The 20567-nt window shown below is 48.8% G+C and overlaps 1 pseudogene across 1 annotated transcript in view; it reads right to left on the reverse strand.

Annotated features, from left to right (window-relative positions):
- Window positions 1-20567, reverse strand: part of LOC147122828 (uncharacterized) — a 1078287-nt pseudogene that overhangs the window by 220560 nt on the left and 837160 nt on the right. The window contains exon 17 of the transcript XR_015080342.1: window positions 1914-2058. The product of XR_015080342.1 is annotated as an uncharacterized LOC147122828 (transcript). The remainder of the gene's footprint in view (window positions 1-1913; window positions 2059-20567) is intronic.

Raw genomic sequence — 20567 nt, forward strand, 5'->3', positions numbered from 1 at the left:
TTCCAGTAGATTAGTCAAGCATGATTTACCTTTTGTAAATCCATGTTGACTTTGTCTGATCCTGTCACTGTTTTCCAAGTGCTCTGCTATTACATCTTTTATAATGGACTCTAGCATTTTCCCCACTACCGATGACAGGCTTACCGGTCTATAATTCCCCATTTTCTCTTTACCACCTTTTTTGAATAGTGGGGTTACATTAGCTACCCTCCAATCCATGGGAACTGTTGCAGAGTCTATAGAATTTTGGAAGATGACCAGCAATGCATCTGCTATTTCTAGGGCCACTTCCTTAAGTACCCGAGGATGTAGGTTATCAGGCCCTGGGGATTTATCGGCCTTCAATCCCGTCAATTTCCCTAACACCATTTCCCTACAAATACTGATTTCATTCAGTTCCTCTCTCTCATTAGATCCTATGTTCCCCAACATCTCTGGGAGGTTATTTGTGTCCTCCTTTGTGAAGACAGAACCAAAGTATGCATTTAATTGGTCTGCCATTTCTTTGTTCCCCATTATAAATTCCCCTGATTCTGACTGCAAGGGACCTACGCTTAACTTCACCAATCTTTTTCTCTTCACATATCTATAGATGAAGCCATTAAATGTTCATACACAAGGTGTAAATTCAGGGGCACACTTTTCCTAGTAACTATAGAGCATAGGACCATAGGAATAGGAACAGGAGTAGGCCATTCAGCCCCTCAAGCCTGTTCCACCATTCAATTAGATCATGGCTGATTCTTATCTACCTGCCTTGGTTCCATAACCCTTAATACTCTTGCCTAACAAAAATCTATCAACATCAGTTTTGAAATTTTCAATTGATCTAGCCTCAACAGCTTTTTGGGGGAGAGCATTTCAGATTTCCACTACCCTTTGTGTGAAGAAGTGCTTTCTGACATCAACCTGAACAGCCTAGTTCTAATTTTAAGGTATGCCCCTTGTCCTGGACTCTCCCACCGGGGGAAATGGTCTCTAACTACCATATCAACTCCTTTGATCATCTTAAACAACTCAATTACATCACCCCTTAATCTTCTATATTCAAGGGAATATAAGCCTAGTCTATGCACAACCTGTCCTCATAGGTCTGGTATCTTTCTGGTGAATCTGCGCTGCACCCCCTCCAAGGCCAATATATTCTTCCTGAAGTGCAGTGCCCAGAACTGACTGCAGTACTCTAGATGGGGTCTAACTAGAGCTGTGTACAGCTGTAACATATCTTCCACCCCTTTGTATTCCAGCCCTCTCGAGATAAAGGCCAACATTCCATTAGCTTTAATTATTTTTTGTACCTGTCCACTAGCTTTTAGTGAATTCTGTACTTGGAGCCCTAAATCTCTCTGCTCCTCCACAGTTCCTAGCTTCTCACCATTTAGAAAATGCTCTGAACTATCTTTCTTAGGTCCAAAGTGGATATCTCACACTTCCCCATATTGAACTCCATCTGCCACTGTTTTGCCCACTCACTTAATCTATCAATGTCCCTTTTCAACTTTCTGCTCCCATCTATACTATTTATTGTGCTACCTAACTTAGTGTCATCAGCAAACTCAGCTTTTACTGAGGAAAACATATATGTGACAATAATAAAATTTGAAGCTCCCAGTTTAGGAGACACATGGGTATTAACCACTTTGTAGCACAAGTAATTTTTCCTCACTAACCTACTTTTACAGTTTGATTCAAGAAAATGTTTAAGTCTGTTAAGTGGTCCATCCCCAGCTTCAACGAATATTAGATTACTAAGGCAGCGCATTGTCCACACTCATGACACAATGTTAGTAATGCAAAAAGGAGCCATTTAAAATGTTGAAAAATGGGTGACATCAGTTGTTGATCTTGCATGAATAAAGTTTATGGAAGGAAAAATCTCAACCTGCTCATATTTGTGTCGGTAAACCTCTTACTTTTTTTCTTATCAAGCCAGTCTTCCAGTTCTGAATATACTAATGATATGTTTTGCCAGGGTGCATCAAAGCGTTTTCGCAGGCGGCTCATCATACGGCGATACTGTCTCACCACTGCTGAAAGGGACGCTCCATGTTCTAGCGCCTGTAATTAAAGAGACCTTAAATTTCACATTAACAGCTTCCAGTTAACTGTTCTGCCACAAAACCAGAGTCACAGTAAATGACTGAAACATATCCTCTGTTTTAATCCTATAAGCTAATCAGAAAACATGGAGGAAAAATTCAGTTGGTTTGCACTTCCCGTTAGCGCCTTAAGAGGGCGCTAATGGGATGCAAAGCAACTAGCGCCCGGGCGCGGCAATGTCTGCGCCGCTCGCGAAATTGACCAGACATTTTGCGGCGGAGCTAAACAATACCGCCCCGATCTCCTGCGCATGCAGATCTTGACATAATTCGAGTGTGCAACGCCCTTGTGGCACCCTGGACCGGATATTGAGTGGTGCCCCCTCCTTTTCGCCTGGTGCACGCATCGACAGGTAGACTGGAACGTTTCCCAGTCGCTGTGGGGCTGGGGGGGGCGCTATTTAAAGGCGGCCTCTTCCTGGCTTTTTCTGTGGTAGACATTTTTGCAGCACTCGTTCTGACAGAGAGAGATCCTGAGAGAGAGAAGGAGAGACTTCTGCAAAGAGTCAACGCTGTGTGAAGTAGTTTTGGCTACTGAGCATCACTTTGCAGGTACTTTTGTTTTTGACCTTCATTACTTTGATTGCCAAGAGACTTTGGGGGCTGCAATGATTCGGGGCGTCGTCCTGCACCTGCAGATTCGGAGGCCACAGAGACACAGAGAGAGTGGCAGTCATGGCCAGATGGAGGAGGGCCAACAGGCCTCTGTACAGGAGACCTTACCCTCCCAGGGTATTTCGCCAACAATTCTCCTACATTAATATGTCTGAGTAGCAGTATTTGCAAAGGCTGCGCTTCACTAAGGAGGTGGTCACTGAGCTCTGCCACCTGCTGCAGCCAGATCTGCAGCCTCTACTGAGGACCAGGATGTCTCTGTCGGTGGCAGTGAAGATCACAGATTCTGGCTCTGAACTTTTATGCCACCGGCTCGTTTCAAGCAGCTACTGGGGACATCGCCAATATCTCCCAGTTCGCAGTCCATTGCTGCATCCGTCAGGTCACAAATGCCCTCTATAAAAGGAGACGACAGTACATCTCTTTCCCAATGACCCGGGCCAAACAGCATGAACGGGCATTGGGCTTTGCGAGGATAGCGGGCTTCCCCATGGCGCAGGACGCCATTGACTGCACTCATGTGGCATTGCGTGCACCGCATGAGAATGCAGAGGATTTCCGCAACTGAAAGGGATTCCACTCCTTAAACATCCAGTTGGTCTGTGACCACAGACAGCTGATACATGCTGTCAATGCCCAATATCCTGGCAGCAGCCATGATGCATTCATCCTGCGCTAGATTGCTGTGGCAGAACTTTTCCAGGCACCGCATCACCCAAGTGGTTGCCTCCTCGGGGCAAGGGATATCCACTGTGCACCTGGGTGATGACACTGCTCCGTACCCCCAACACCCCTGCTGAGCTGCGGTACAACGAGAGCCAGCTCACCACCAGGAACATTGTTGAGCACACAATCGGCGTGCTCAAGCAACGGTTCCGCTGTCTGGACCACTCAGGAGGAGCCCTGCAGTACTCACCTGAGCGAGTCTCCCTCTTTATAGTTGTGTGCTGCATGCTTCAAAACCTGGCAATCCTCAGAACCCAGCCAATGCCACCAGGCCTTGGAGCACCACCAGAGGTGGAGGAGGAAGAGGAGGAGGAAGAGGAGGAGGATGATCATCAGCAGCACCAAGGTGGGAGGGAGGCCCACAATGTTGAAACTGCAAGGGCCGTCCGTCAACGGCTGATAGCAAGCCGCTTCTTGTCCCCTGCTGAGGAAATGGCTTCTGCCATTGAGAACAACATGAATGAAACCAACCCGCAACCCCGAAGCCGGCCAAGGCAGCAATGATTCTGTAATGTCCGTGTGTAATTGAGACACAGACTGCAGAAGTTGGTTATAACAGGTGTTTACTGAATGGAGACAAAACTGGAACTACTATACAAAGTTACTACACAGGCTTATATACAGGGGTGGTCACTACTGGTACTGCAGTATACAGGGGCTGCAGAATATAGTTCCTTCTTCAAGGTACATACACTACAATTCCTCCCCTTTTAGCTAAACAGTACATAACATTCGATTAATAATTAAATAACATATTTACAATTACAGTTGCTATACACATTAGCTGTAGTTAATCAATTATAAATTCAGTCTTTGAGGAGGCTTCCTGATTCTGTCCGGACAACGCCTCTTTGGGGTATCAGGTTTTTCTGGCAAAGTTGATTCGGGATCAACGTCGTTGTTTGGTTCGTCTGCTTCCAATATCACCGATTCTGAGGTAGATGCAATTGGTACTTTGGTTTCATCACCAGGTGTATAGGATCGTGGTGTAGATTTGACGTTTTCCAGTGACTCTAGAATCTGGTCAGCATGGCATCTTACAATGCTCTCTCCAACGTCCACGGTATACATTAGAGGTCCTTGCTGTGTGCAGATCGTTCCTGGCTGCCATTTCTCTGTGCGGTAGTCCCGGGCCAAAACTGGTTGACCTATCTTGAAACTCCTGGTTGACCTTTCATTCATATTCTGAAACTGCCTGTTCTCCACATCTCTTCTGATGTTTGGCTTAACCAAATCCAAGCGGCATCTTAGTCTTCAATTGAAGAACATCATGGCTGGAGTTTGGTTGGTAACCGCATGTGTCGCATTCCGGTAGGCAAACAAGAAGTTATCCACCTTGTGTTGTAGGGGTATGTCTTCATTACACATTGCCTTGATAGCCTTCTTGAATGTTTGAACGAACCTCTCAGCCAATCCAATGGTGGCTGGATGATATGGGGCGGATGTGTAATGCTTAACACCATTGTTCTTTAAGAACCTCCGGAACTCTTCAGACACAAACTGTGGTCCATTGTCGGAGCAAATCTGTTCAGGCAGCCCATTTCTGGCGAATATGGTTCGTAAGACTGTGATAGTTTTTTCTGTGGTGGTTGAGGACATTTTTATTACCTCTGGCCACTTTGAATGTGCATCCACTGCAATTAAAAACATCGAGTCCATAAATGGACCAGCAAAATCAATGTGTACCCTTTGCCATGGAGATGAAGGCCACTCCCATGGATGTAGAGGAGCTTGTGGTGGGGTGTTTTGGACCTTCTGGCATCCTGTACAGCTCTTGGTCATCTCTTCGATTTCTCTATCGATTCCCGGCCACCACACAAACGCTCTGGCTAAGTTCTTCATTTTTACCCCTCCCAGATGACCCTCATGAAGCTCATTGAGCACTCTATCCTTCAATTTGGGTGGAATTACTACTCTGGATCCACACATCAAGGTTCCTCGGCACACTGACAGCTGTTCTCTTCTCGGCGAGAATGCTGGCAACAGTGGTTCACCATGTGCTGGCCATCCCTTCACCGTTAAATCATAGACCCTGGAGAGTGTCGGGTCATTTCGTGTTTCCTTTTCTATGTTTGCATTCATCACAGGTAGACATTCGACTATGGTCGAGTGGAATATCTCCACAGGATCCACCGCAGGTGCTTCTTCCACCGTCGGCAGCGGTAGGCGCGACAATCCATCAGCATTCCCATGCTGTTTAGTTCCTTTGTACTCTATGTCATATTGGTGTGCCCCTAGGAAAAAGGGATCACCTCTGTAGCCGTTGTGCTGTCATTATCGGGACGCCCTTCTTAGGGTTGAAAATGGAGACAAGAGGTTGATGATCAGTTAGTAGAGTAAATTTCTGTCCGTGCAGGTAGCGATTGAACTTCTTCACCCCCCACACCAGGCTGAGGGCCTCTCTGTCAATCTGGGTGTAGTTACGCTCGGCTGAAGTTAACGAGCGTGACGCAAAAGCTATCGGCCTCTCTGAACCATCAAGGAATTTATGTGACAGTACTGCTCCAACGCCATAGGGAGACGCATCACACACCAGTCTTATCGGTAGTGATGGGTTGTAGTGAGCTAATACTTCTCTTGAAGTGATCAGGCCTTTACCATTCTGAAAGGCCCGCTTACATTCATCGCTCCATTTCCATGCTACTCCAGTTTGTAGCAGGGCGTTCAGTGGGTGCAGAATTGTGGACAAATTCGGCAAAAACTTATGGTAGTAATTCACCAATCCGAGGAATGACCTCAGTTGCGACACATTTTCAGGCGCTGGAGCCTTAACTACCGCTTCAATTTTGTCAGGGGACTTATGTAACCCCTCTTCATCAATTACGTGGCCACAATACGATATTTGTCTCTTAAAAAAATCGCACTTGGGGCGATTGGCTCGTAGCCCATGTTCTCTTAGTCTAGTGAGCACCTGCTCTAGGTTGGCAAGGTGTTCACTGTCATTTTCACCTGTCACTAGGATGTCGTCCAAGTAACACTGAGTCCCCGGAATCCCTTGCAGGACTTGTTCCATCGCTCTTTGCCATATAGCCGGAGCTGATGCTACTCCGAATACCAGTCGATTATACTGGTAAAGACCTTTGTGAGTGTTTATCGTGAGATATTTCCTAGAGGATTCTTCAACCTCCATCTGCAAATATGCTTGCGCTAGGTCAATTTTTGTAAAACGTTTCCTTCCAGATAGTGAGGCGAAAATGTCTTCTATCCTCGGAAGAGGATACTGTACTGTGTGAAGGACTGGGTTCACAGTCACCTTGAAGTCCCCACAGATGCGAACCTTCCTTGGCTCCTCAGACTTATTGTTTAACGTTTTCTTCATGACAGGAACGATGGATGTCGCCCACTCGCTCCAGTCTACCTTAGATAACACGCCTGCATTCTACAGATTCTCCAGCTCTGCCTCGACGGCTGGGCGAATTGCATACGGTACTGGTCTTGCTTTGAAAAACTTGGGAATTGCATTCTCTTCTATTTTTATCGAGGCGGTTACGCCTTTAAGAGTTCTCAGTCCTTGTTGAAATACCTCTTTAGCGTTAGCTAAGATTTTTGACAATTGTCCAGGTGTGACGTCATCATCCTTTTTACCAGCCACAGTCAGTGCCTGAATGGAGTGCCAGTCTAAACTTATCTTTCTGATCCATTCACGTCCCAATAACGGTGGTCCACCATCTTGCAGTATGTACAGATACAATTTCTGTATTTCCTTGCCGTTGTATTCGACAGGCACCCTTATTTTCCCTCTGGGGTATACTTTCTGCCCCGTATATGTCTTCAAGACAATGGATGTGTCTTTCAAGGGTATGTGTGAGAATAGCCGCTCATAGTCTCGTCGATTCATGACGGTCAGGGCTGATCCTGTATCCAATTCCATTTTGACTTGGGACCCTGCTATCGCGAGGGCGATCCAAATGGTTCGGTGATCCTCTTTTGTGATTACGTTGTGTAGTTTGAGACAGCTTAGTCTCTTGTTCCCGGATTCACTATCGCTCTTCTGGTCTTCGGAACTACTGTCCGTCATCTTTTGTACTTTCCTGTACTTTTCCTTAGTAGTCTTTTTGTTGTCATTAGTCTTCTTCCCGGACCTGCAAACTCGTGCAATGTGTCCCATCTTTCCGCATTGCCTGCATGTTTTGTCCTTGAACCAGCAGTCCTTCTGGTCATGGGTTGTTCTGCCGCAGCGATAACATTTTTCAAATCCCCGTGTCATTTCATGGGTGCCGTATTCCTGTGGCTTTTGCTGTATTTCCGCAGCTCCCCTTGCTGCTGCTTCGTACGATACTGCCACGCTGAAAGCCTTATCTAGCGTCAGCTCTTTCCCTGAGAGTAACCTCTTCTGGGTTCCTTCGCTCAGGAGTCCACAGAGAAATTTGTCCCGTAGGGTATCTGCCAGTCCAGCTCCGAACTGGCAGTGCTTTGATAGCTTGCGTAGTTCCGTAAGGTAATCAGCATTGCTCTCATCTTTATGCTGATTTCTCTTGTGGAATTTAAATCTTTCTGCTATCAGCAGGACTTAGGTGTTCCTGTAGGATATCAACAATTTCGTTAAAACTCTTCTCCATCGGTTTGACTAGAGTGATCAGGTTCCGCAATAGGCCGTACATTCTTGCGCCCATTAAGTTTAGTAGTACCGATGCCTTTTTCTCATCGGCTACTTCATTTGCCTTGCAATATACTTCGACTCTTTCCACATACGTGGTCCAGTCTTCTATTTCATTATCGAAGGCAGTGATATTGCCAGTCTTCGGCATCTTGGAGATCTAAGATGGTGCCTCCCGCGCTTTGCCTTCTTCCCCGATTGAACAAAATGGCGCCTCCCGCGCGTTGCCTTCTTCCCCGATTGAACAAAATGGTGCCTCCCGCGGTTTTCCTTCTTCCCCGCTGGATTAAGATGGCGCCTCCCGCGCTTTCTGTCTTTTCCGCTGCTACCAACACTGTTGCTGGCATTTTTATGCCTTGATGGCGACGCCCTATGGTCTTCGCACGCTTCCCCCCGCGCTGCTGCCAACGCCGCTCTCCGCGGTCCCCGTGGCAAACTGCAGCTCCTCGCGGCTTTCTGCGCTTCTAATTTCTTTTTCTTTTATTTTAATTACTGTTCCCGTCATCAGAGCAGACCCTATACTTTCCTCCCCCTTCTTGGGTCTGTACGCTGCCCGGCTTCGTAGCACCGGCCGCGCCCTGTGTGCTCCACCCTCTCTCTCTCTCTCTCCTCTTCCCAACAACGCTGCTCGGCCCCGTTGAAAAGCCACCCGATCGAGCTCTAGCCCGCCGCAGCCCAGGAAGGATCAGTGTACTACATAAGAACATAAGAACATAAGAAATAGGAGCAGGAGTAGGCCAATTGGCCCCTCGAGCCTGCTCCACCATTCAATAAGATCATGGCTGATCTGATCCTAACCTCAAATCTTCTATCACTCTGCATCCACCCGAACCCATGTGATCTCCCGGGAGAGGCGAAAAACCAGATAAAGACCCAATGGCCAATTTGGGAGAAAAAAATCTGGGAAATTCCTCTCCGACCCATCTAGGCGATCGAAATTCTTCCAGGAGATCACTCTGTCCCTATATTTTCTACAGTACTTACCTTCTGTAAAGGCGATCTCCACCCCAGCCAGGAACAGGAATAAAACCATCTCCTGAAATCTAACACAGAATTAGAACACAGTAGGAGCAGAACAAGGCTACACGGCCCCTGGGCCCACTCCACTACCCACAGGGCCATGACCATTCCGAACCTAGACTCATGTCCAATTTCCTGCCTTCTCCCCGTAACCATTAATTCCCTTTACTTCTAGGAAACTATCTATTTCTGTTTTAAATTTATTTAATGATGTAGCTTCCACAGCTTTCTGGGGCAGCAAATTCCACAAACCTACCACCCTCTGAGTGAAGAAGTTTCTCCTCATCTCAGTTTTGAATGAGCAGCCCCTTATTTTAAGATAATGCCCCCTAGTTCTAGTTTCACCCATCATTGGGAACATCCTCACCGCATCCACCCGATCAAGCCCCTTCACAATCTTATATGTTTCAATAAGATCGCCTCTCATTCTTCTGAACTCCAATGAGTAGAGTCCCAATCTACTCAACTTCCCCTCATATGACCACCCCCTCATCCCCGGGATTAACCGAGTGAACCTTCTTTGTACTGACTCGAGAGCAAGTATGTCTTTTCTTAAGTATGGACACCAAAACTGTATGCAGTATTCCAGGTGCGGTCTCACCAATACCTTGTACAACTGCAGCAATACCTCCCTGTTTTTATATTCCATCCCCCTAGCAATAAAAGCCAACATTCCATTGGCCTTCTTAATCACTTGCTGCACCTGCATACTAACTTTTTGAGTTTCGTGCACCAGGACCCCCAGATCCCTTTGTACTACAGTACTTTCCAGTTTCTTGCCATTAAGATAATAACTTGCTCTATGATTTTTCCTGCCAAAGTGCATAACCTCACACTTTTCAGTATTGTATTCCATCTGCCAAATCTCTGCCCACTTACTTAGCCTGTCTATGTCCCTTTGCAGGTTTTTTATGTCCTCCTCACTCACTACTTTCCGTCCCATCTTTGTATCATCTGCAAACTTTGATATGTTACACTCGGTCCCCTCCTCCAAATCGTTAATATAGATTGTAAAGAGTTGGGGACCCAGCACTGACCCCTGCGGGGCACCACTAGTTACTGGTTGCCAATCTGAGAACGAACCATTTATCCCAACTCTCTGCTTTCTGTTAGAGAGCCAATCCTCCACCCACGCCAGAATATTACCCCCAATCCCGTGATTTTTTATCTTGAGCAATAATCTTTTGTGTGGCACCTTGTCAAATGCCTTTTGGAAGTCTAAATACACTACGTCCACTGGTTCCCCTTTATCCACCCTGTATGTTACTTCCTCAAAAAACTTAAGCAAATTTGTCAAACATGACTTCCCCTTCATGAAACCATGCTGAGTTTGTCCTATTAAATTATGTTTATCCAAATGTCCCGTTACTGTCTCCTTAATAATGGACTCTAACATTTTACCAACCACAGATGTTAGGCTAACAGGTCTATAGTTTCCAGCCTTCTGCCTACTACCCTTTTTAAATAAGGGTGTTACATTAGCAGTTTTCCAATCTGCCGGGACCTTTGCTGAGTCCAGTGAGTTTTGGAAAATTATTACCAATGCATCCACAATCCCTACCGCTACTTCCCTCAAGACCCTAGGATGCAAGCCATTAGGTCCAGGGGATTTATCCACCTTGAGTCCCATTATTTTACCAAGTACCACTTCCTTAGTGATTTTAATTGTATTTAGTTCCTCCCCCCCTAGAGCCCCCTGTTTGTCCAGTGTTGGGATATTCTTAGTGTCCTCTACTGTAAAGACTGATACAAAATAATTGTTCAGTGTTTTTGCCATCTCCATGTTTCCCACCATTAATTTCCTGGTCTCATCCTCGAAGGGACCAACATTTACTTTAGCCACCCTTTTTCTTTTTATATAACTATAGAAACTTTTACTGTCTGTTTTTATATTTTTTGCTAATTTACTTTCATAATCTATCTTCCCTTTCTTAATCAATCTTTTAGTTATTTTTTGCTGTCTTTTAAAGACTTCCCAATCTTCCATCCTCCCACTAGATTTGGCTACCTTATATGCCCTTGTTTTTAGTCGGATACTATCCTTAATTACTTTACTTAGCCACGGATGGCTATCTTTTCTTTTACACCCTTTTTTCCTCAGTGGAATATATTTTTTTTGGAAGTTGTAAAATAACTCCTTAAATGTACACCACTGGTCATGTACCGTCTTACCCTTTAATCTATTTTCCCAGTCCACTCGAATTAATTCCGCTCTCATACCTTCATAGTCTCCTTTATTCAAGCTCAGCACGCTTGTTTGAGATCCAACCTTCTCACCCTCTAATTGAATATGGAACTCAACCATGTTATGGTCACTCATTCCAAGGGGATCCTTTACTAGGACATTTTTAATTAATCCTGTCTCATTACACAGGACCAAATCTAAGGTTGCTTGCTCCCTGGTCGGTTCAGTTACATACTGCTCAAGAAACCCATCCCTAATACACTCAATGAACTCATCCTCAAGGCTGCTCTGCCCAATTTGATTTGTCCAGTTAATATGATAATTAAAATCCCCCATAATTATAGCTGTTCCCTTATTACAAGCGTCTACTATTTCCTGATTAATACTCCGTCCAACAGAGTTGCAACTGTTCGGAGGCCTATAGACTACACCCACGAGTGTTTTTTTCCCCTTATTATTCCTTATCTCCACCCAAACTGTTTCACTATCCTGCTCCTTTGACCCAATATCATTTCTCTGTATTATAGTGATTCCTTCCTTTATTAACATAGCCACCCCACCTCCTCTCCCTTCCTGCCTGTCCTTCCTGATTGTTAAATAACCTGGTATGTTTAATTCCCAGTCATGGTCACCCTGCAGCCATGTTTCTGTAATGGCCACAAGATCATACCCATATGTCATTATTTGTGCCGTTAACTCATTCATTTTGTTACGAATGCTACGTGCATTCAGATAAAGAACTTTCAAATATGTTTTGTAACACTTAGTTCCTGTTTTTTTCCTTTTTAGTACTTTACTTTTTACTCCATACCTTCTGTCCCTTCCTGACACATTCTGTTTTTTAATTCTCCCACTGCTACCTAAGTCTATGACCTTCTCTGTTGTCATTTCTATTATTTGCTCTCTAGAAACCTCCCCCCCACTAATTAGTTTAAAGCCCTCTCTACAGCCCTAGTTATATGATTCGCCAGGACTCTAGTCCCAGCACTGGCCAAGTGGAGTCCGTCCCAACAGAACAGCTCCCTCCTGTCCCAGTACTGGTGCCAGTGTCCCAAGAAGCAAAACCCATTTCTCCCACACCAGTCTTTGAGCCACGCATTTAACTCTTTAATTTTATTTATCCTAGCCAAATTCGCTCGTGGCTCAGGTAATAACCCAGAAATTATTACCCTTAAGGTTCTGTTTTTTAATTTGACCCCTAGCTGCTCATACTCCTTTAACAGAACCGTCTTCCTTGTCCTATCTACGTCGTTTGTACCAACATGGACCATGACAACTGGATCCTCCCCCTCCCACTCCAAGTTTCTTTCCATCCCAGAAGAGATGTCCTTAACCCTGGCACCAGGCAGGCAACACAGCCTTCGGGATTCCCGCTCTTGACTGCAGAGAACCCTATCTATCCCCCTAATGATACTATCCCCTACCACTACAACATTTCTTTTTACTCCCTCCACTTGAATGGCCCCCTGTACCACGGTGCTGTGGCCAGGTTGCTCATCCTCCCTGCAGTCCCCGCTCCCGCCCTCACAGGGAGTAAGAACCTCGATCCTGCTGGACAAGAACAAGGGCTGCATCTCCTTCAACACTACATCCTGGATCCCTGTACCTTCCTCACTCGTAGTCACACTGTCCTGTCCCTGACCACGGACTACATCTGCAGTAATTAACTTCATAGGTGTGACCATCTCCTGAAACATAGAGTCCAGGAGATGGTCACCTGCCACCAGCCCGATTAGCTGGAACACCATAGACTGGAGAACCAAGCCCAGCTCTCGACATCCCCTCCTGCAAATCTTCGAATTCGATGAATCAGAGGGCGGTTGCCCACGGTCGACGCCCGTTTCTTCTGTTTGTTTTTTTTCTTTTTGGATTTCTTCCTTCTGGCTTCGACCTCTAATAAATTCGTTTCAGGGATGGATCCCCGTGATGTGGTGCAGAACTGTAGGTAAGTTCGGATCTGTTCGTCGCCAATGTAATGTCCGTGTGTAATTGAGACACGGACTGCAGAAGTTGGTTATAACAGGTGTTTACTGAATGGAGACAAAACTGGAACTACTATACAAAGTTACTACACAGGCTTATATACAGGGGTGGTCACTACTGGTACTGCAGTATACAGGGGCTGCAGAATATAGTTCCTTCTTCAAGGTACATACACTACAGATTCCAAAGACCAAACATGTACATTTTGAATACAAAAATTTATTTCTTCATGACAAACTAATAGAAAGAAACACAAAAAAAAGTAATTAACATAACTGGTTCTCACAACCTGGAGATAATGTCCAAAACACTAAACAAAAGTTTGAACACGAACCTCGACCTTTAATAAAAAATTGACAAACATTTTGTCACACCTCCTACTTTTTGCCCTTCGAGTGTGATCTCCTTCCCTTGCGCACTTCCCCCCTTCCTACCCTACTGCTTCTCCATAATGGGACCCCAGTGGCTGCAGCAAGGCTGCTGGAAGGCTGCTGATTGTTTGAACCTGAGACTGCAGATGCCCTTGAAGGACGGCCTCGACTAGCTCTGGGCCTGGAGGGCCCGGCTGCAGACTGCACCAACTCTGCATGGACGGCAGCAGTCTGGCCTACAGGCGGTGGCAAGTGCAGTGGAGAAGTGACAGTGGTGGCAGCAGGAATGCTGTCATCTTGAGAGAGGACAGCAACTCCCTGCTCGACCGACACACTGGCACGCCCACGGGGCAGCACCTCAGCATCCGGAGCAATCTGCTGGAGCACAGATTGCTGGCCTGCTGCGGCGCGGTGAGAGCCCCGGGGAAATGTGTCCGAACCAGCGACGATGGCAGTAATCAGTGCTTGCGTGGCCTCAATCTGAGTCTGCATGAGAGCAGTCTGAGATGGGCTCATGGCAGCCAGTGACTGAATTGCAGCACTAAGCTTTAGCGCGGCATCCACCTGTGCTACAGCGAAGTGCTCCACACAGTGCCAGTGATTCAATGCATTCGGGCACCCTTCCCACTGCACCCATGAGCTCAGTGTGCATGTCCACTGCCTGGGTGTTCATTTCAGCGATGAGCCGCTCCTCCTCTGCGTCCAGTGCAGCAGGACTCACTGGCATACTCTCCCTCTGGGGAGAAGGCCCCCGAGCTTCCCTACCCCCATCACATTGCTGCAGCCCGCTGGGTCCTGGAGCTTCACCCTCATCAGACCCTTCCCCCCTGCTCACCTCCAGGGAAGGCGTATTCCCAGTGTGGGCATAGGCTTCCTCGGGAGAGGGTGGCGCTGATGCTCCAGCTTCATCTTCCTCCTCGCCTGAAGCTTCACTCCCACTGGCAGCTTGAGGGCCCGTCTCCTCAGCTGGTGAATCACCATCTGAAAGCAGGGAGGTACAAGAGTGGCTTTAGCGTGAGGACAGGGGGGCAGTAAGGGAGGAATGAGTGCAGCGATTTAGTAAGTTGGATTGAAAGTGTCAAAGGCTGGTGTTGTGAGGGACAAGTGGAAGGAGAGAGGACAAAAAGGTGACCTTACCATTGCTGTCCAGAACGGGGTTGGCCTCTCCAGGGGCAACAGGACCGTTCACCTGGCTTGCCACAATCCTGTGGATGCACGCCTCAAGATCGCTGAGGGGTTGGAGCTGAGGCCGCCCTCCACCTGTCTGTTGCTGCTGTCCCCTATTGTGAGATAGCTTGGCCTGCAAGAAAAAGGACGGCGTCTGAGTAAATATACAGCCATGGTCTTGCCTGATGTGCCTGCCATAATTGAATAGCCCTTACTGTATGCAGCCATGGTCTTGCCTGATGTGCCTCCCATAGGTGAATAGCCCTTACTGTATGCAGCCATGGTCTTGCCTGATGTGCCTCCCATAGGTGAATAGCCCTTACTGTATGCAGCCATGGTCTTGCCTGATGTGCCTCCCATAATTGAATAGCCCTTACTGTATGCAGCCATGGTCTTGCCTGATGTGCCTCCCATAGGTGAATAGCCCTTACTGTATGCAGCCATGGTCTTGCCTGATGTGCCTCCCATAATTGAATAGCCCTTACTGTATGCAAAGTGTGGAGTGTGCGTGTGTGTTTCATGAGAGGGCCATAGGTGTTGGATGAGTGCTGGGCATTGGAGTTTTAAGACCCTCTGGCCATAGAGTGAGGTTGAGATGGAGGGACAGAGAGGTTTTGAAAAAAAGCCACTCACCCTGACGACCCGAGTGAGGTCGTTGAACTTTTTTCGACATTGAGTATGGGTCCTGGGCACCATGCTCCTGGAGGAGACGTGCTGAGCCACCTCCCTCCACACTCTTCTGTACTCGCGCGGCAAAGGCCTCCTGCCACTCTCAGGGAAGAGTATAGATCTTCTGCGCTCCACCGCGCCAACCAGAGCATCCAAGGCCTGCTCGCTGAAGCGCCGAGCTCGTTATCTCACTCTCTCCATAGTCCTTGGCTGGAAGATTTAGGCACAGGTCTCTCCAGGCCGAGATTCAAGGCTCCAATGTGCAGGGTGTGGCTGGAGAGCAAGATCGACCCTCCCCTTTAAGAACTGTCCGGCACCAGTGTGTCTGTGTTCCATCGCTAACTGACATCACCTGCGCTGTGCCCGCGCTCTGAGTTAGCGCCTCGCTCCTCGGCCTTTGCGCCTTAAGACAGGTGTGTAGCGCCTGATTTAGCACTCCAATCACCTCCAGGGGCGATAGAAGCCAAGTTAGCAGTCGGAGGCGATAATTAGCGCCAGGCACTAAACTTTGCGCACGGCTGATAATAGTACCCGAAACGGGGCAATACTGAATTTTCCCCCCATAAGCTGTAAGCTACCATACCTAATAGAATCTGATAACAAATTGTAAATCTTAATGGACTTATTGATGAGAAAAGCCAGAGGCAACAGATTTTTCCCAGTCACCTCACAGACTGACAGCTAGTAAACCATTTACTGAGAAGATTACTGAAATTTTATCAGGTGCACAGTACATCCTTGTTAGTGGCTACACTCAAATAACATCATATAGTAAAGGATTTTCTTTTCTTATTCCAGTTTTCTCCCCTTCTCTCCTGAAGGCAGTGAATTGTGCTGAGGTCTAGATCCACAGGCACTGGCAGCTCTTCATGCCTCAGGTATGATCCTAAACAGTGAGTGTATTCCTCTGTTGTGACTCACAGTCAAGCCACATTCTATCCATCCCCAGCATTCAGACACACGCCCTTTCCAGCAAAGGTCATTGGACAATAAGTAGGAGTGGAAACTATGGTTGATTTTAATGAAGAGATAAGAGGCAAGTCAGATTGCATCAAAGGCGGACTACCCTTATCTGCCCTTATCCACATAGCCGTCTCTACAGGCGGAAACACACCTACCTTGGAATGTCAGAGGAAGATTGCCTTTGGAGGTTTCAAATCACTAAGGAGACAGTGACTGTCTCTGGGAATCTGACCCCCACCCCACAGACAGCACTGCCACTGGTTATCATGGTAACCACACCCCTGAACTTTTATGCTTCCGGCTGATTCCGAGCTGCCACAGGGATATCAGCATCAGTTCATCTGCATTTCACGGTTATATCAAACAATTTCATCACTTTCCCATTGGGAAACAGAGTGAGAGGGCCCTGCAATTTATTCGACCGGCAGGATTCCCCAAAGTGCAATTGATGGGACGTATGTGGGCCTACAGGCCCCTGCACACAACCCCATTATCTTCATGAGCTCCAAGGGCTTCCACTCCATCAACGTGCAGGTCATCTATAACCATCAAAATAGGATCTTGCAAGTGATTGTTTATTCGGCAGTAATAATGACACTGTGGCGGAGCTACCAAAGGACTCAGAGCGTTTGTACATAATTCCTTTAACAACATGTTAGCTACAGTCTGAGTCTGTATCTTTATTTATGCTGTTTAACTGTACAGGGTGTGGTTGCTTTAACAGCGTGGCTAAAACGTGATGACGTCACGCCGTTCATCACGTGATCTCCCACTGGCGGAAAACGTGATGACGTGATGACGTCAGCCAGAGGACTGCAGGGGCAGTCCTCGTGGAGCCTCCAGAGAGAGCAGACCTACATTCGATGTTATCCTGCAGTTTCTTGTTAAAGCCTGTTTGTTTCATTAGAGTTCGTTTTGTTTGATCGCCTGAGTAGAACTCAGGCCTAGAAATTCAGTTGGGCGCGGCAGCCGTTAGCGCCTTAGGAGGAGTAGATTTCGAGCGCTAGGCGCTTAGCGGCCGGGCGCAGCGCGATCTGCGCCTCGCCCCAACTTCAGTACACATTTAGAGCCGGCGCAAAGTCTTAGCGCGCGCCCTGCTGCGCACGCACATCATGATGTCATTTGCTAGTGCAACGCCTTTTGTGCGCCCCGAACCGGAACTTCACTCATGCCGGCCCATTGTGCGCCGGGCGGCCCGAGCGACTGTGAAGTGGAACGGTACACAGCCCAGCCGGGCCGCGAGGAGCGCAAATTAAAGGGCACTTACCCAGCAGTATAAAGGCCAGCCATTTTGCAGCATTCACTCTTGTGCAACGGTTTTTTGGACAGAGACCAAGGAGGAGAGTTTACTGGTTTGGACCAACACTTGGACAGGCATTTTTGGCTCAGGCCAGAGCTTACCAATTATCTTTGCCTTCATTCAGAGCTCAGTGTTTGCCAGCATATAATGGGGGCTGCATTGGGTGGCAACGCTGAATTTCAGCCTTATGCCAGAAGGGCTTACAGACGCCGTGAGAGAGTGGCAGCCCTGGCTAGACGCAGAGGGGGCAACAGGCGTCGCCAACTGAGGCCTTACCCACGCAGGGTATACCGCCAGCAGACCTCCTATCTGACCATGTCTGCCGCGATGTGTGTTAGGAGGCTGCGATTCCGAAGGGAGGTGGTTGCAGACATCTGCCGGCTGCTTCAGAGAGATCTGCAGCCACAGCTGATGCGCAGGACGTCTCTGTCGGTGGCAGTGAAGGTGACGGTGGCTCTCAACTTCTATGCCTCCGGCTCCTTCCAATCCGCTACTGGGGACATCGCTAACATCTCCCAGTTCGCCGTGCATTGCTGCATCCGCCAGGTGACCGAAGCCCTTTTCAGAAGGAGACATCAATTCATCTCCTTCCCCATGACCCTGGACAAGCAGCAGCAGCGTGCAGTGGGGTTTGCAAGAATAGTGGGCTTCCCCATGGTGCAGGGCGCTATTGACTGCACGCATGTGGCTTTGCGGGCACCTCTTGAGCATGCCGAGGATTACCGCAACCGGAAGGGCTACCATTCCCTCAATGTACAGCTGGTGTGTGACCACAGGCAGCGCATCCTAGCTGTCAATGCCCGCTTTCCAGGCAGCAGCCACGATGCCTTTATCCTGCGACAGACAACTGTGGCTGACATGTTCCAGGCACAGCCTCCCCCAAGAGAATGGCTTATCGGGGACAAAGGCTATCCTTTGTGTACCTGGCTCATGACCCCGCTCCGCGCGCCCACGACCCCTGCTGAAGAGGCATACAACGAGAGCCATCAAGCGACGAGGAACCTCATAGAACAAACAATCGGCATGCTCAAGCAACGGTTCCGCTGTCTCGATCGCTCCGGGGGAGCCCTCCAGTATTCGCAGGATCGAGTCTCCCAATTCGTCGTCGTTTGCTGCATGCTGCACAACCTGGCTATCCGCAGGGCTCAGGCACTGCCACCTCACGTTGGACCACCACCTCAGGAGGAGGAGTAGGAGGAGCATGAGGACGACGAGGACGAGGAGTACCAGCCCAGGAGGGAGGCACAAGGTCCAAGGGCCGCCCGTCGGCGGCTTATTGAACGTCACTTCTAGGCCCCCTGTCAGGGAATGGCTTGTGCCAATGATAGAACATGATTGCAGCCGCTCCGCAAGCCCTCAGCCGGTTAAGGCAACAAACACTTCAAAGATCAAACATGGACAATGTGAATAAGTAAAATGGTTTATTGTACAAACTCTGGGCCCTTCCCACATGAAAACCAAAAACAGACGAAACCCCCAAAAAACACTCAAACACATTACTCGCTCCCACAACCTGGAGAGGATTAACAAAATAGGGCAACTAAAATGGCCGTCATTCTCGGCCTTCGTCAAAAACAAACATCACATCATCGGCCTTCAAAAAACAAACATCCAATTCTCGGCCTCAAGAAACAAACACAAATGGCCACACATTCGACTATTTGGCCCGCTAGGGCGATGCCTTGGCCATCTTTGGGTGGCCCCTGCCCGCCCTGCTGCTCCGCCTCAAAGTAAGGCTGCTGCAAGGCTGGGGGCAGGCTCCTGAGGGGCACATGTCGTGACGGCAGATGCCCTTGGGGGTCGGCCTAGTCGAGGTCTGGCCGTCGAGTGGGTGGCTGTTGATTGCTGCAGCTGTGGCTGGCCAGCATCAGTCGCTGCAGCAGCTCCTGGCAGCTCCACTGGGGGACTGGCAGTGGCGGCTGGAGGAATGGCGGCAAGCTGGCGGATGGCAGGCGCTCGCTGGTCGCCTGAGACACTGGCACTCGCCCGGGCCAGCACTGCAGCATGCGCACCAATCTGTCGAGGGACAGACCGCTGTGCTGCTGCAGCGCGCCGGGTGCCCTGGCGATGCCTGGCTGACACAGCGAGTGTGGCAGCAGTGAGTGCCCGTGTTGACCTGTTCACTGACCGCATCAGAGCAGCCAGTGACTGGACGGCACCACTGATCACCTGGCCAGTCGCTGACAGAGCTGCCCCGAATTCCGCCCGACTCGCTGCCTGATCTGCCCGGTATTCCGCCCGACTGGTGGCCTCTGAGGGCCCGAACTCGGCCACACTCCGAGAGAGGGAATCGATGGACTCAGGCAACCGTGCCACTGCCGCCATGAGCTCCGTGTGCCGGCGCTCCGAGTCCGCGGACAAGTCTTCGAGGCGTTCCATCTCCTCGGCGAAGAGCATCTCCTGACTGGAGGCCGGACTCTCCCTCTGGGGAGAAGGCCGCCGAGCTGGCCGACCCTTCCTGCGTTGCTGGAGGCCGCTGGGCCCAGCAATTGGACTCCCCTCCGACGCTTCCTCCCTCTGGGGAGAAGGCCGCCGAGCTTCCACCCCCCTCCCGCCTTTCTGCAGCCCGCAGGTCCCAGGAGCTCCCCTCCCCTTCGACACTTCCGCCACGCTGCCCTCCAGGGAAGACGTGTCCCCTACATTGGCCTGGGTGGCCGCGGCTGAGGGTTCCCCTGATGGGCCGCCTTCCTCTTGCTCCTCCTCCTGCTCCTCTTCGGAGGGTCTGTCACTGGCAAGTTCAGGGACCTCCTCTTCACCATCTGAAAGCAGGAAGGCACAAGAGTAGCTTTAGAGTGAGGAGAGGGCGTCAGTGCGGGATGCATGAGTGGTGGCATTCAGCGCATTGGTCGGACAGTGGCAAAGGATGTAGATC

This window comes from Somniosus microcephalus, chromosome 2, assembly GCF_052327205.1.
Source record: "Somniosus microcephalus isolate GS21.2 chromosome 2, FLI_Smic_1.0, whole genome shotgun sequence".
NCBI classification, from domain to species: domain Eukaryota; kingdom Metazoa; phylum Chordata; class Chondrichthyes; order Squaliformes; family Somniosidae; genus Somniosus; species Somniosus microcephalus.